This window comes from Sminthopsis crassicaudata, chromosome 1, assembly GCF_048593235.1.
Source record: "Sminthopsis crassicaudata isolate SCR6 chromosome 1, ASM4859323v1, whole genome shotgun sequence".
In the NCBI taxonomy this organism is placed as follows: domain Eukaryota; kingdom Metazoa; phylum Chordata; class Mammalia; order Dasyuromorphia; family Dasyuridae; genus Sminthopsis; species Sminthopsis crassicaudata.
The window spans coordinates 427,935,505-427,952,382 of NC_133617.1; positions in this window are offsets into that span (position 1 = coordinate 427,935,505).

The window sequence follows — 16,878 nt, forward strand, 5'->3', positions numbered from 1 at the left end:
TAATAGCAGTTATACTCCTTCAGTATTGTTGGAACAAATGAATTTATACCTTGTTAGCAAGACATCTTTCTTTCTGCCAGAGGGTAGGTTTCTTCCCCCACACTGCTTGTGCTCTGACCCCTTGACAGAAAACGCTCCAGAGTCAGAAGTCCCATGATATTCCAGCAACCCTGTCTCTCCCACGATGGATCTTATAACCTGAGGTCTCTCCCTACTTTCACAGCTGAATTTGTTTTTGTGGCTATATTGCATTGCCGTTCAGACCCAATACATTTTAAGTTTTCTCCCACTGTCAAAATGACTGGCTCTGTGGATGTTATGACAAGGAAGGCTGTATAGGGTAAGGGAGAATGCCATAAAATACAAGTCAGGAGACTGAAGTTCTAGCCTCAGCTTTGTCCTAATTCACCATGTGATCCTGAGTTTATCACCTTATCTCACCAAGCCTCAATTTCCTCATTTGAAAATGATAGTGTTAGACCAGATAACTATTAAGATAATCTTCCAGCTCTGATATTATATAATTCTGTGATTCCATGATCTAATATATTACAGTTAGCCTTAAGTATGAATAAGTCTGAGTCTGAGGAAGAGCATCTATTCTCTGTCCCACGAAGGAATTTGAAACCTTACTGATAATGCTCTAATAGGGCTTTTTTCCTATTAGAAAGATTTCAGGTATAGTAGGCAAGAAGGTGGGGAGAGGAGAAACTTCCAGGACCTCTAAAATGCTATACCATATGAAGTAATTTATTCTGCTTACTTAGTTTATTATATTTATATTGTGAATAAAGATTCTACAGGCAAGTCGTCAGTGGAAGGCAAGAAGATAGTATAGTATAATGGACAAATCATAGGATTTTGAGTCAGAGAGTGTGAGTTAAAAGTCCATTTTTTTCCTGTATGACCTTAAAGAACACTTCTTTTTGCCTTGCACAGAAAAAGTATTTAACATATGTTTATTGAATTGAATTGGGTTGAATTGAGCTGACTTCTCTGGATCTTGATTTCCTTACACAGTATGTGAACATGAAGAGGTTAGGCTAAGCCCAATTTCTAACTCCTATCAAAGTCTTGTAATTGTGAGCCCCCTTGATGGACTGGATATGGTAAGAATTATAGTTGACATTTACAGATATAGCTTATATTTACAGAACTTTAAGATTCAGTCTAATGTAATGGAAAGAACATGGAACCAAGAGTGAAAAGACTTGCAATGTAGCCCTGCCTCTATTACTATTTAAGCTTGTATAGGTCACATTCCTCAAGTCCTCAGTTTCTTTATCAGTAAAACAAAATTGTTGATATTGCTCATTCATTTTTCGATTGTTTCCAGCTCTTAATGACCCTATTTGGAGTTTTCTTGGCAGAAATACTGGAGTGGTTTGCCATTTCCTTCTCCAATTCATTTTACAAATAAGAAAACTGAGGCAAACAGGGTTATATGTCTTGCCCAGGGCACTCGACTAGTAAGTGTCTAGGCCAGATTTGAACTCATGAAAAGATATCTTCCTAGCAGAGCACTCTATGAACTATGGTGTTATGGGCCAGAACTCTGAACTTCTTTCAAGGTAGTAAGTGGAATTGATGAGGCAATGGTTATCTAGTTTAGCATAGTTCAGCATGATTGATTTAATCTTACAACAAATAATGGTTTCCTAGTGATATGATGATTAGTTTATTCTCAGTGCAGAGCATAAGCTAGGTTGATAGAGAGGCAGAGAAGACAAAGGATTGCAGGCAGGAGCTTAAGCTCTCAAAACCAAGGGGAGAAATTCAATACAATCGTCAATCTTCCCGATGGCTGGCCTGGCCTCCTGCACTTCACCCACTAAGACCGAGACTAGACTAAAAGGCCCAACATCAGGCAAAGAGATAATAAAGGATGTGGACTTTAACCACTCTTGTGGTGATTACTGAACTGAAATGAAAGCTGCTTCCAGAGATCTCCAAGAAAACCGAATTAAGAACACTATATTATGGCATCACCTAGCTGCATCACTAGGAAATTAGATTAGAGGAAAAAGCTAAATGATAGGGAATTGCTCCAGTTCCATTCCCTATAACCAATAGTTTATTCCTTCTTGAGTTACCATAAAACATATTCTCAGGTAGGCTTGAAGACATTGGCTGAGAATTGCCTATCAAACAATATAAGCCCTAGCTATAACACATGCATCTAAATTTATCATGGGTTAAGCAGACTAGAGTTTGTTCACTTATAATAATGACTTTTTAAAACATAACTTTTTGAAGATCTTTTGTCACTACTTTGCCTACCACAAGTTCTCTTTCTGCTTTCTTTTCATTCTCTGTTCCAAAATAGTATCTGCCTGGAATTAATCAAAAAGTGATCATCTCTTCTATGGTTCTTGTAACTTTCCCAAAGTGTTTTCACATCCCTTGTGTTTGTACATTTAACTTATTAAAGCTTAAAACTCAACTAAGAGAAGGGACCCCCTGTATTTCCTCTAGGATCAAATATAAACTCCTTCATATATGAAAATTTTCAAAAACTTGCTCCAAAAAACCTTTCAGCCTTATTATATAATTCTTTTCTTTTAAAAAACTACAGTCCAATCAAATTAGCCTTCTTGTTCTTCACACAATATTCTGGCTCCTATCTCAATGTCTTTGCACTGAATGCACTTGGCACCCAGTGCCTGGCATATACTTCTTCCTCAGCTTCCTTTCTTGAAATCAGCTACTAGAGTTGTGCCCACCAAAATTACCTGGTATTTATTTTTACATAAATATATGTATATATATGTACATATACATAAAACATAATATATTTATAGTACATACATATTATGTATGTGTTTTCTCCCACTATGGAATATAAGCTCCTTGAGGAAAGAGGAATTCTTTGGTTTTTATCATTGTATCTTCCAGAGCCTAGACACTTAATAAACACTTGTTGATTGAACAGTGGCAACTTTGAAGAAAGCAATTGCAGCTGAGCAATGAAGGATTAATCCATATTACAAAGGATTATAAAGTGAATGAGAGGTTATATGAAAATGATAAATGTAACTGACTTTTCCTGGAGTCTGGATGAAAATGCCAATAAAGATGTAGAACAAAGTTTTAAATGATAATTAGGAACTTTTAAATATGGAGGAATTTAAATATGCTTGTATATATGTTTGTAAACAAGAGGGAAGAACTATTTAATAAGAAGAGATTGAAATTAAAGAAAAAGAGATGAGGGCAATCTTCAGGAAAATTCAAGAGGGGATTCCCGGGTCATGTAGAGGGGATAGCCTTGTCAAAGAGAAGGGCTACTTCATCATCAGTAGTAGAGTAAAAGAAAAGAACATAGGGAATGTTAAGGAGCTATAAGATACAGAGAAGAGAAGAGAGAGTTCCTATGTAATGGCCTCTATTTTCTCAGGCCACCAATAAACATTTGCTAAGAGGCATCCAGAAGGACCTAAGTTCAAATCTGGCCTTAGATATTAATACTTCCTAGGTGTGTAAACCTGGGCAAGTCACTTAACCCCAATTGCCTCAGAAAAACAAAACAAAAAATAAAATAAAATAAAAAATAAACATCTGTTAATCACTCATGATATGCCAGGAGCCATACTAAGTCCTTGGGATACAAATAAAAACAAAAGACAGCCCCTGCCCTCAAGGATCTTACCATTTAAGGGACAGAGAAAACAACATGACCACAGCTATGGACAAACAGGATACATATTGGGTAAAATGGAAATAACATCAGAAGGAAGGCACTAAGATTAATAAAGATGAAGAAGGGCTTTATTTTAAAAGGTCGTACTTTAAGTGACACTTGAAACTAAGACAACTATGAAGCAGAGATAAGAAGTTCCAGATAGTCAGGAAAAACTCAGTAAAATATAACCCCAGAGCTTTATCTGAGAGAGTGAGGAAAGAGTTGGCCTAGGAGGCTGGAGAAGAGCTTTTTAGCAGTCAGTGTAGGCAATAGAACCGAGAATTACTTGGGGAGGTATGAGGATCCTGTTAAAATTATATAACATAAATATGTATTGGTCCCTGTCATGCATTTGGATAACTTTTTCCAGCTCCACTTAGAAGTATAGTGTCAGAGAAGGCAGTTATAATGTGAATCATCCAGGGTTTGCATCTGAGAGTGATTCTTTCAGAAACCACCTCTTTCCTTTAGAAATTTACTCTCCTTCCAGAAGGAAAAAGCACAAATCATCATTTATATTGCCTGTGGGGAGTGGAGAGAGGAAAGAAGTAGGGAGTAGGACGACAGCAAAGTAAAGGAATGCTAAGAAAGATGGTATGTAGTAGGGACATTATGTGCTAAAGACTGCCTACTGAAATTGTGAAAACCTGATTACAAACCTTGACATGCTGGCTATTTTGACACTGGTGATACCAATGATTGAGTGGGATTAGGAGCAATTAAACAGCAAGGTGGAGACAATGAGAGCCTAAATCAAGGAGACCCAGATTCAAATTTGGCTATAGACACTAACTAATTGTGTAACCCTAAGAAAATCACTTACATCCCATCTGCTTTGGTTATCATAGTGGTAAAATGGAGATAATAATAGTTAGTGTGAGGATCAAATACAATCAGATTTACAAAGTGCTTATCATAGTTCTTGACATCTAGTAAGCATTTAATAAATGCATATTTCATTCCTTTTTTAAAAACTGTTCCTATGAATCTGAGAAATATATGGCAGATCATCAGGTTGCAGCAAGCCTTTCTCGAAACTGTCACAATGAACACCTTGACACTGAGTGGAGCAGAGGAAAGTTGGGCTTCTTTGTGTTTCAATACAATAAGAAAATGAGATACATTGGAACAATCCAATTCCTTACCTGCTGGATGCTTTCATTAAGGAGACACTGATGACTGATGCAGACCAGAAGTATGTATGAAGAAGACTGACAATTATGGAATTCTTCCATTATATACGACTACTATAACAGGACAAGATCCTGCCCATCAAAGGGAAGAGGTTCATAATATTTTTGTCAATAGACTGTTGCTCACTTTATCTTTCTTAACATTTTGCTGATTGGTACAGGACAATCATAAAATATAACTCCATTCCTCAGCAAAGTTAGTTGAAAGATGAAATTAAATTGAGAAACTGCTAAAATCTGAAGAAAAATTAAAAATCTGTGAGCATTGATGATTATAAAGGAAACTCCATGAATTATATCTAATAACAAAATGAATGACAAAAAAAGCACCAATACATCAAAAGATTTTGAAAAGGAGTTGGACATACTTAAATTGAAATTCCAAAAAGTCTTTTTTGAATTTAATAGCATGAATCTAACTAGCAGACCACTTAGAATAGTATCACCTGATTAGAGGCAATGAAAATGATATATGCAGCATGGAATCCAGAAGTCAAAAATATATCCAAATTATAAATGTCCTTAACCAAAAATTTAAGGCAAAGGTCCAAAGATTAAGTTAATATAAGAATCAAATCATCAAGGTAAAAATAAATCCAATCAATCCAACATCTATAGAAGCTCAAACAGCAAAGTAATTATAAAGAAGTACTAATGAAGGAGGATGTGTAGAAAAATTCTGGTTATCTATATAGTTGAAACTATTTCAATATAAGGAAAGAGCTAGTTAGAATAAACATCAAAGAGAAAGCTAGTGTGCCATTAATACAATGAATGTCAATGGTTACATCAAGATTGTAGACCAAAGTTTTCTGCAAAACTGTTAAGTGGTAGATCTGGATAAAATTCAGAAATACTGGCTCAAATGCTCCACAGTAACATAATTATTAACCTTTCTGATACAAGACTGACCCTATCTTTCTGCCTAGAAGCCATTATATATTTTAAAATCAGAGAAATAGTGACCCTCCAAATATATGGCAGATATAGATCTATATAATTTATTTTTTAATATGATTAAGTTTAGTTTTTTGTATTATTACACCAACTCTATATTCCTGGTATAATTCCAACTTGATCAAAGTGTCTAATCTTTATATGTTGTTTTAACCTCTGCTAATATTTTATTTAAAATGATGGGTTTTTTTAAATCTTTAATAGAGTTCACCTGTAAGTCCATCTGATCCTGATGTTTATTTTCTTTGCTTAGAGTTTTTTGTTTTATTTTTTCTCAGTTACAAGTAAACAAAAGTTTTTATTCCAATTTTTAAAATTTTGAGTTTATGCGATGATCGACTGTGATGGACTTTGGTTTTTTTTTCAGCAATGAGGTGATTCAGGCCAGTTCCAATAGAGTGGTGCAGAGAGCCATCTGCATCCAGAAACATAACTATAGGAAATGATTGTGGATCACAACATTCACTTTTTTGTTGTTTGTTTGCTTTTTGTTTTCTTTCTCACTTTTCCCCTTTTTGATATGATTTTTTCTTGTGTAGCATGATAAATGTGGAAATATGTATAGAAGAAGTGTACAAGTTTCACATAAATTGGATTGCTTGCTGTCTAGATGAGGAGATGGAGAAAAGGGAGGGAAAAATTTGGAACACAAGATTTTGCAAGGCTAAATGTTGGAATCATCTTTGCATATATTTTGATAATAAAAGCTATTATTTTAAAAAATTGAATTTTAAAATCTTTCCCTCTCCTCTTCTTAAGAAGGCAAGCAGTTTCATATAGATTATACATGTGTAGTCAGGCAAAACATTTCCCTATTATCCACATTGCAAAAGAAAACAGACCCCCCCCAAAAAAAAGAATAATAAACTTTTAAAAATATGCTTCAATTTGTCTTTAGACTATATCAGCTCTTTCTCTGTAGACAGATAACAGTCTTCATGATAAGAACTGTCCTAAATCATTGCATTTTTAAGAATAGCTAAGTCATTCATAGTTGATGATGACATAATGCTGCTGTTTCTGTGTACAATGTTCTCCCAGTTCTGTTTATATCACTCTGTATCAGTTCGTATAGTCTTCTATAGTCATATAAATCTTTTTCTCTTTTTTGCCAAAAATTAAATTTTGTTTCATTGCAAACAGTTCTAAAATACACGTGAAAAATTTAGCATGATGAACATTAAATCCCATTCTTACATCTATGGTTTTTAGATGTTTACAAGTGCAAACATACTATATTAGAAAGTCACTTTGTCTAAAAAAATGGATTACTCAGCATACATAACGAGTTCAGTAAATTTTTTGGCTATTAATTATTAATATTAATATTATATCAACTATCAATTGTAAGTGTAAGGATTGAAAACTAATTTCAGACAAGTTTAAATGTCACATTATTAGCTTTCTAATCCCATAAAATAATTTATGTTCTTTTTAAATTTGTTATTTGATATTTGTACTCAGGTCTTTTCCGAAGGCATCCTGCCCATCATTTCTCATAATACAATAGTATTCCATCACAATCATGCACCACAATTTGTTTCACGATTGATGAGCATCCCTTCAACTTCCAATTCTTTGCCATCACAAAAAGAACAGCTCTAAATATTAGATGCTTCTCCTTTTTAAAAAATCTCTCTGAAATTGAAACTATATCCACTCATATGAAAGAGTGTTCCAAATCACTACTGATCAGAGAAATGCAAATTAAGACCACTCTGAGATACCACTACACACCTGTCAGATTGGCTAAGATGACAGGAACAAATAATGACAAATGTTGGAGGGGATGTGGGGAAATTGGGACACTAATACATTGCTGGTGGAGTTGTGAAAGAATCCAGCTATTCTGGAGAGCAATCTGGAATTATGCCCAAAAAGTTATCAAACTGTGCATACCCTTTGACCCAGCAGCGCTACTACTGGGATTATATCCCAAAGAAATACTAAAGAGCGGAAAGAGACATATATGTGCCAAAATGTTTGTGGCAGCTCTTTTTGTTGTAGCTAGAAACTGGAAGATGAATGGATGTCCATCAGTTGGAGAATGGTTGGGTAAATTGTGGTATATGAAAGTTATGGAATATTATTGCTCGGTAAGAAATGACCAGCAGGAGGAATACAGAGAGGGTTGGAGAGACTTAAATCAACTGATGCTGAGTGAAATGAGCAGAACCAGAAGATCACTGTACACTTCAACAACAATACTGTATGAGGATGTATTCTGATGGAAGTGGAAATCTTCAACATAAAGAAGATCCAACTCACTTCCAGTTGATCAATGATGGACAGAGGTAGATACACCCAGAGAAGAAACACTGGGAGGGGAATGTAAATTGTTAGCACTAATATCTGTCTGCCCAGGTTGCATGTACCTTCGGATTCTAATGTTTATTGTGCAACAAGAAAATGATATTCACACACATGTATTGTACTTAGACTATATTGTAACACATGTAAAATGTATGGTATTGCCTGTCGTCGGGGGGAGGGAATAAAGGGAGGGGGGGTAATTTGGAAAAATGAATACAAGGGATAATATTATAATATATATATATATAATAAAAAAAAATTAAAAAAAAAAAAAATCTCTCTGAAATACAGACCTACAAGTGGTATCGCTGAGTCAAGAGTATGCACAATAGTCCTTTGGCCTTAGTTCCAAATAGCTCTCCAGAATAGTTAGATCAATTCACAACTTTATCAGCAGTGCATTGGTGTGCCTATTTTTCCTCATCTCCTCCAACATTTGTAATTTTTTTCTTTCATATTAACCAATCTGATAAATATGAAGTGATTTCTCAAAGTTGTTTCAATTTGCATTTCTCTCATCAAAACTGATTCAGAACTTTTTTCATATGATTAGAGATAACTTTTATTTCTTCTGAAAACTGCATATTCATGTCCCTCGACCATTTATCAATTGGGAAATAACTTACATTCTTACAAATTTGACTCCATTCTCTATATATTTGAGAAATGAGGCCTTTATCAAAGAAATTTGCAGTAAAAATTTTCCCAATGTCCTTCTTTCCTTTTAATATTGGCTGCACTGATTTGCAAACCCTTTTTAATTTAATATCATAAAAATTATCTATTTTCCATCCTATAATATTTTCTGTCTCTTGTTTGGTCACAAATTCTTCAAGGTTTAGGTATTTTATAAAAAGCATTCAGAAAATATATTGCTTATTAAAATCCATAAACATTTACAGGAAAACAATATTTTGATTGAGAATTTTAAAAGGTTTGTCAAAAAGTGTTCTGGTGTAAAGGGTAGAGAGCAATTCATTATTGACCCCAAGAATTATTGAATAAGTCACCCAAAAGTGTCATAACATTCTTGCTACATTTACTTATTATTGGAAAACCTTTCATTTGGTCCCAAGTTCAGGGCTTAGTCAGTACTGCAAATATATAAAAAATAGATCAAGCATTGGAGAATGTCATAGTTTTCAATGTCCACATGGAAAACTGTTCTCTGTCTAAAATATACCACCTATATAACATTGTCAAAGACAATTAGAAAAAAAACATGACATCTTCCAGGGAGGCAATTTAAACCCAAAAGGGTTCTGCCTATCCTTAAATCAATTATCATCAGTCCTGAATTTAACAAAGCATAGCTTTCAAATCAAAGTATAAGTTTATTAAAATATTGCATTAATCACTTGATGTACATAGATGACTTCAAGTTATATTGGCTCCATTGAAAAATAATTCTGACTACTTCATCTCATGGAAATTTCCCTAGTATAAAAATGTCATTTTAATCAACAAGTATAAAATTCTTTATGCACGCCAAAGAAAGACAGTGACTAAATGCTGAGCTTGATTTTAAGGTATATGAATATGTATAGATATTTTGGGCTTCTCTAGACAAGAAACATCAAGCATAATGCTGTCAAGAAGAAAATTCAGACTAAGTATGCCAAGAGACTTTTCTGGAATCCTGAAGTCAAAGAAAAATATTTAGCACAACCAATACTTGTGCAATACCAATTTCAGCATATGCTTTTAAAATGATAAAAATACTTTAAAGGTATTTAAATAAAAGCCTATGCAAGATTGATAAGATGTAGATGTATCACCTCAAAGCAGCTACAGAAATATCCACCCAAGATTTCTCACCAAAAAAAGAGGACAACTGATAGATGCGATCAGCATATATAGTGAGATTGTATTTTCCATAAATAATTTAAAACAAACAAACCTCGACTTATAAAACAATACTAAAGGCTGACTACGGATATATGCCAGTCAATCAGAGGAAAATAACCAAATAGTTTATCTCTGGACAAAATCTGTGAAAAAGTTAAAATCTAAGAATAAGATTTAAGATCCACTCAATGGATAACATTCAGCCAGAAATCTATCAACAAAAAAATACTGAATGATAGTTGAGTCAATTCAAGAAGGGGAACTCATAACTCCACAAGAAGCGCAGAAAGAAAAAAAAAACTACATCATACCTAAGGAGAACTTTTTGAGCAGTCCACTAAGGTAAAAAAAGGAATTCTAACTATCAAGATATGTGAGTTATCACTTTGAAATATTTGTTTTCTTAAGCTGAGTTGGAAATATTATTGTTTTTCTTTTTGTTTTCACTACACAATCATAATATTTAACTTTTTAAAAGCTAATTTCTTAATAATGAAATTGACAGTCATAGTGAAAAGCATACTATTGGGACCTCTCAAACTATAGAACATCAAAAAGATAAACCACAATCTCTGAAAAGCATTTTGTAGAGCCCTGAAAACACATAATAGCTATTCCTGGGAACCTGAGTTGACAGTGTAAAAGTTGGGATAGCAGCACATTTATAGAAATGGAGGGATTTATGATTGCCATTAGAAATTACAGAAATATTATTTTTAGGTAGCCTGAATTCATTGATCATTGGAGATTATAGAATAATGATACATCAAGTTGCAAAAATTTAGTATCAACTAAATATCTAGAACAGCATTTAGGTGACATAGTGGATCAAGCACTAGATCTGGAGTCAGAAAGGCTCATATTCTTGACTTCAAATCTGTCTCCAGACACTTATGAGCTCTGTAATCCTGTTTGCCTCTGTTTCCTCATATGTAAAATGAGCTGGAAAAGGAAATGGCAAACCAACGCAGTATTTTTGCCAAGAACACCCCAAATTGAGTTAAAAAGTGTCAGACACAATTAAAAATAACTGAATGCCACACATACAAATATCTAAAAAGACTGGCGGGTAGAAATATATTCCAGAAATTCATATGTTGTCAGTTGAAAATTTTCTATACTAAAAGTAAAATCACTCATATGTCCTTAAGAATTCAATAAATAAATTATACCAGAGCATCATCATATATGATTATTTTCCATAAGTGCTCAGATATAAAATCCATCCATAAAAATTAAAGAATATTACAATGAGTATTACCATACTTAATATTCATGATCTCCAAGCAATCTGAAATAAAAAAAACTTTCAAAATATAAAGAACTAGAAGTTTAAAAAAATCATATGGGAACAGGATAAGGTTTGTGATATCTTATTTCCTATTGAAAACATTACCATGTCTTTCAGTAAATTGACAGATGAGCTTTAATCTCAGTACTCTTCTTAAAGTACAAAAAGGAATAATTTTACCCACCTGTGTACTCCACAAAACATTAACTATAAAAGTAATAGGGAGATAGTAACCAAATCATTTCATTCAAATTGCAGAGAGATAAAGAGACAGAAAGGGAGGCAAAGAGAATAGGGAAAGAGACTGAACTTTTAAATTTTTCATTGCTATTGGGAACTCTCAGGTGAGTTCCCTTCTACCAATTCAGTTGGAAACCTTCTCCATAACTTAATTGTTGAAGAGCTGCCTAGAGCAGTGGTGTCAAACTGAGACAGAACTGATCCTCGAGGCAGCTGGATGGCACAGTTGATAGAACATTGGCACTGAAATCAGGAGGACCTAAATTCAAATCTAGCCTCAGACTAACAATACTTACTAGCTGTGTGACCTGAACAAGTCACTTAATTCCAATTGCCTCACCACCTCCAAAAAGAAAGAAAATTAGCCTCAGAAATGATCCTTGATGGTCAGGCATATTGACTCGGAAAACCACAAATGATCATTATATATGTTGGATCGTACTTTTATTTAATTTTATTAAATATTTCCCAATTATATTTTAATCTGATTGAGCCTCCCTTGGGAATTTTAACTGCCACAATACCTAAGATATTGACATTTCTGATCCAGAACAATGAGAGGTAAATTGACTTGCTTCGAGTCACACAGTCTGTAAATGTTAGAGTGAGTTTTCTGCCCAAAGTCTTCCTGACTTTGAAGCTATCTATTGTACCATGTTGCCTCTTGAGAATGATGATCATAATAAATAATAATAATAAAGCAATCATTTTATCTACTTGTGCAATAGCTCATCAAAAATTAACCATAAAGAACAATAATAGAAAAGCTACTTATCCTAATACCATTTTTATCTGAACTCTGACAAATTTAAGACAGGAAGAATGAGAACAATTCTATTAATCATAGACACACAACACTTTAAAGTTTGCAAATACATTATCTCATTTGATCTTGACAACCAACCTGCATATATCCTATAGATATTATTATTTTTATTTTACAAATGAGGAAACTGAAGGTGGTTACTTGCCCTATGAATTAGCCACATAGCTAGTAAGTGTCTGAGGTAGATTTGGAATCCAGAACTTCTTGATTCCATGTTTAACATTTTACTACTCCATGATGTATGAGCTAAAGAAAAAAATAAAGCAAATGTAGAGAGCACTAAAGCAACTTCACTGCAGCTTTCTTGAGAAATTCCTGATGCATCAAGCAAAATATTTTGAAAATCTAGACAGCAACACTCCTCTTTATATAGTTACTTATTACACAGAGCTGGTGTGCTGTTTGAATCGCAAATTGCATGCTAATGGCCTAATTCATAAACCATTGACATTCTTTATGAGGTCTTAGCATTCAGAAATGAAGAATTTGTATTCAAAATATAATTTGCATTGCAAAATTCAATAATTTAGTTTCTCATATTCATTAATGCCTAAAACCACAACACATAACTTATCCCCACTCCAGCTCTCCTCCTCCTCAGGACTCTGGAATAAAGAAGAGGCAAGGCTAGGGAAATCAAGAGTTTCTATTTCTGGCCAAGTTTGGAACTATTCTGAGTTTTATTATAGGAATTAATTCCTCCCCAGGGGACATGACTTGGAGACTTCTATAAAGGTAAGAGCAACAGTGCTGGAGAGTCCTGGGTTGGTTTCCATCTCAGATTTGCACAGTCCTTCTAAACTATAATTGCTCCTATATATGTCACATCCTGATAAAGTGTGGTGAAGAGATTAATGAATTTGGATTCAGGAGAACATGGATTCAAATCTTCCCAATAATGCTTACTAACTGTGTATTCCTGGGAAAGTTACTTTACCATCTGAGTTTCAATTTCCTCATTTTTCAAATGAGGAAAATCATAGCATCTACCTTATATGATTGTCATGGGGATCAAATTAATAGGCATAAAATCTTTTGCAAACCCTAAAGTGCTATATAAATGCCACTGTAAATGAAATGCACATTGAATTGCTTTTTTCCCATTTCTTTTTGTCTAGGAAGATGAGAGATTGAGATTTCTCCATGGACACATAGCTAGTATATGTCACAGGAAAGACTTCAACTCCAGCCTTCTTGCCTCCAAGGCCTCCATCTTCTATGGCAGAGGTCTCCAAAATGGGATATGTGAACTCCAAGAAGTTTTTGGGGGGCACTCAAAAAAAAAACCAAAGAAAGTGGTATAGTTCTTCAGTATATTTGTAGCCCCTGCTCTTATCCTTCCCCTATTTTACAATGAACAATCAGCCACAACTGTTCCTCCCCATATTGTCAGATGGATGGGCAAGCAAGCAATTGTCCCTAGTCAGGCCTGTGACTCTGAGCACCTTTGTCTTCCCTCCCCATCTTCCACAGCAACAATATGATAAACTGGACAAAAAGTTCTCTCATAATACTAACAGATAATTTTTTTCTACACTGTCCTTTTTTATATTTTATTATAGTTTATTTAGTAATCTTAAACTTAAAATACAGTTTAAAATTAAGTTTGAACTTGTCTATAAAAATACTGTTTATTTCATATATACATATATATGAAATAAACAATATTTTTAATTTAAAAATAAGTAAATGGTCAGATATTGCAGGATATAGTCAAAAATGTATGGCTAAAGATAAATAATCACAAAAGTTAACAAACACTATTCTATGCTAACCAAAAGAGTACTCAGTGAAATGCCCAATGAAGTCTTTTGGGGACTCTCAATGAAATCCTCCATAAATACACAGTGGAATTATTAGATCAGCCAATGAACAGTTCTCTCTCATAAGGTCATAGATTTAGAGCTAGAAAGGGCCAGAGAAGCCCTCTAGCCCATCTCTTTCATTTTTCAGATGACCATGAAGGTTAGTTCCTAAGGCTATAAAAGTAGTCTAGGTCAGAACCCAGTGCTTGTCACCAAGTCCTCTGAAATGAAGCTAGAGGCTGTCTTCCTTTTTTATTTTGTTGTTGAGCCATGTCTTACTCTTTCTAACCCTGTTGACCTTACAATCTTTAAGGGTTTTTTGGGCAAAGATCCATTTCCAGTGGATTAAAGCAAACAAGATTAAGTGACTTGCCTAAGATCACACAGCTATTAAGTATGTGAGGATAAATTTGAAATCAGGTCCTCCTGACTGCAGCATGGCACTCTTGCCACTGAGCCACCTAATTAGCTAACAGCTCCCTTTAGTCCCATTAAATTCCAAGAAAGTAAGCCCAAGTTGCAGCTATGTTAGTTTCTATCTTATGAAACTGGACAGGTTCATCACACAATTTCTATTTTCCAGGCATTTATTGAGGCAGTCAAAAGCCTTAAGAGATAAAGCACTAGGCCTGGAGTCAGTAAACCTGGCTTCAAATCTAGCCTCAGACACTTACTAGCTGTGTGACCCTGGATAAGTCATTTTAATTCTGCTTGTCTCAGTTTCCTCCATTGCAAAATAAGGATAATAACAGCACCTTAAAAAGTTGTAAGAATCAAACAGGATACTTATAAAGCATTTAGCACAGAACCTACCACATAGTAGGTGCTTAATAAATACTTGTTTCCTTCCTTCCCAATTGCATATATCAATTGTCAATAAATCATTTTGTTTAGAGCAATAATAATGACTAGGCTAAAACAGTGATTTCCAAAATCAGCAGTAGACTTAGGCATTCCACATTTTGAATTTTAATCCAAACTACCTCCTAGGCTTTTATCCAAGTAGAATAGACAAGCAGTTAGACAAAGCTTCAGGAAGTCAGATCATTAACTAGAGAATCCAAGGGCACTAGTTGTTTCTGCTCCCCTTTCCCCACCATTTCATTGCCCTATTGCCCCAACCTGACTTTTTCTTCTGATTTAGTGCCCCCTTCTTCTTGGTCTGGAAAAGTTCCATTGTGGCTTTTTTTTTTCAACATTGATTAGCAGCTGCATTTGCTTAGGGGAGCTCAAAATAAAGAATTTAAAATAATCCTCAGCCTTTGGCCCAACCTACTATTAAAAATAATATGAGTCAGATTGGGGGATGGGAAGGGAAGATGAAGCACTCCCAAAATCCCAATAAAAAGAGCATTTAGTTCCTCAATGGGAAATCCAGAAAAGTTCCCATATTGATTGACTCAATTTTTATTTTTTTTCTCTCCCACTAGCTTTGTAGACTTTCAGAATCTAAGTCATTAGTCAGCAAATTTACAGTAGTTATTATGCATATTTTAAAGGGCAGAGTGCTCCATCAAAAGGTTTTTATACAGTAAAAAAAAAAGATAATACAATCCCAATGAAAGCGATTATGATGAGGGTTCAAAACTTTCACCAATTAATTCCAGCAAATAACATCTCCAAAGAGATAATGTTTAAATGCCAAATCAAGACAAACCCATGATGACCACAATAAAGATGGAACAAAATTGCTAGTAAAACAAAACAAAAATTAAAAACCTCATTCTTCATTTTCTTTATAGCTACTGCCTAACATTCAGGAAAAAAGAGAGCACATCTGCAGGGTATAGAAGCAAAAGATTTCTCAGTCAAGTAGCCTTAGCTAAATCTCCAAGAGAAAGAAGAAAACATTTATTAAGCACCCATTAATGTGCCAGCCACTATGCTAGGAACTTTATAAATATTATCTTATCCTCATAACAATCCTGTAAAGATATGAGCTCAGTTCTTCGTGACTCAACATCCAGTGCTATCCACTGCCTATCCAGAAAGAGCAGGAAGTTAAAGTGCCTGGTCCCTCCCTCATCATTAATTGACTGTCCGTCTTTCAGTAGTTCACTTTGTTGCTCTGGTCCTCAGTTTTCCCAGCAGCAAAATGGGAATAATCCTTATCCTACCTGCCTATCTTATCCTTTCCCAAGTCATTGTGAGGATCAAATGAGATGGTTTTGAATGGTGAAGAACCCCCAAATAAATGTGGCACATTGATGCTGAAGATAATGATGGTGATGATGATAGTACTCGCCCTTCCAAGCTACCTTGTAGTTAACTACTGTGCATCAAAGCTTTATGCATTTATATATGTATTTGTCTTCTTCCATTAGGATGTAAATACCTTGAGAGCAGGAGTTGTTTCATTTTTTGCTCTTATATTCTCAGTACTTCACATAGTGCCTGGCACACAGTAGGTGCTTAATAATCAATGCTGATTGATTATTGTCATTATATTCAATATATATTATCATCATATTATATTCAATATTGTCATACATGTTGACATAAAGTGACTCTGTTATTTTTTAAATCTCTTTTTTTGAGATAGCCGGTAGATCAAAATTCCTGAAAAGAAATCAGAAGCAAAAACCTGTGGGAAGTAGAGGATCCAGTTTCTGCAGGTTTTGGGGCAATCTTCATTGAAAGGCATTTGATGGGAAGTTAATAATTGAAGCGTAATGAATAATTGCAGCTGGGGGTCCAAAGCATCATCATAATTGCTGGTTTAT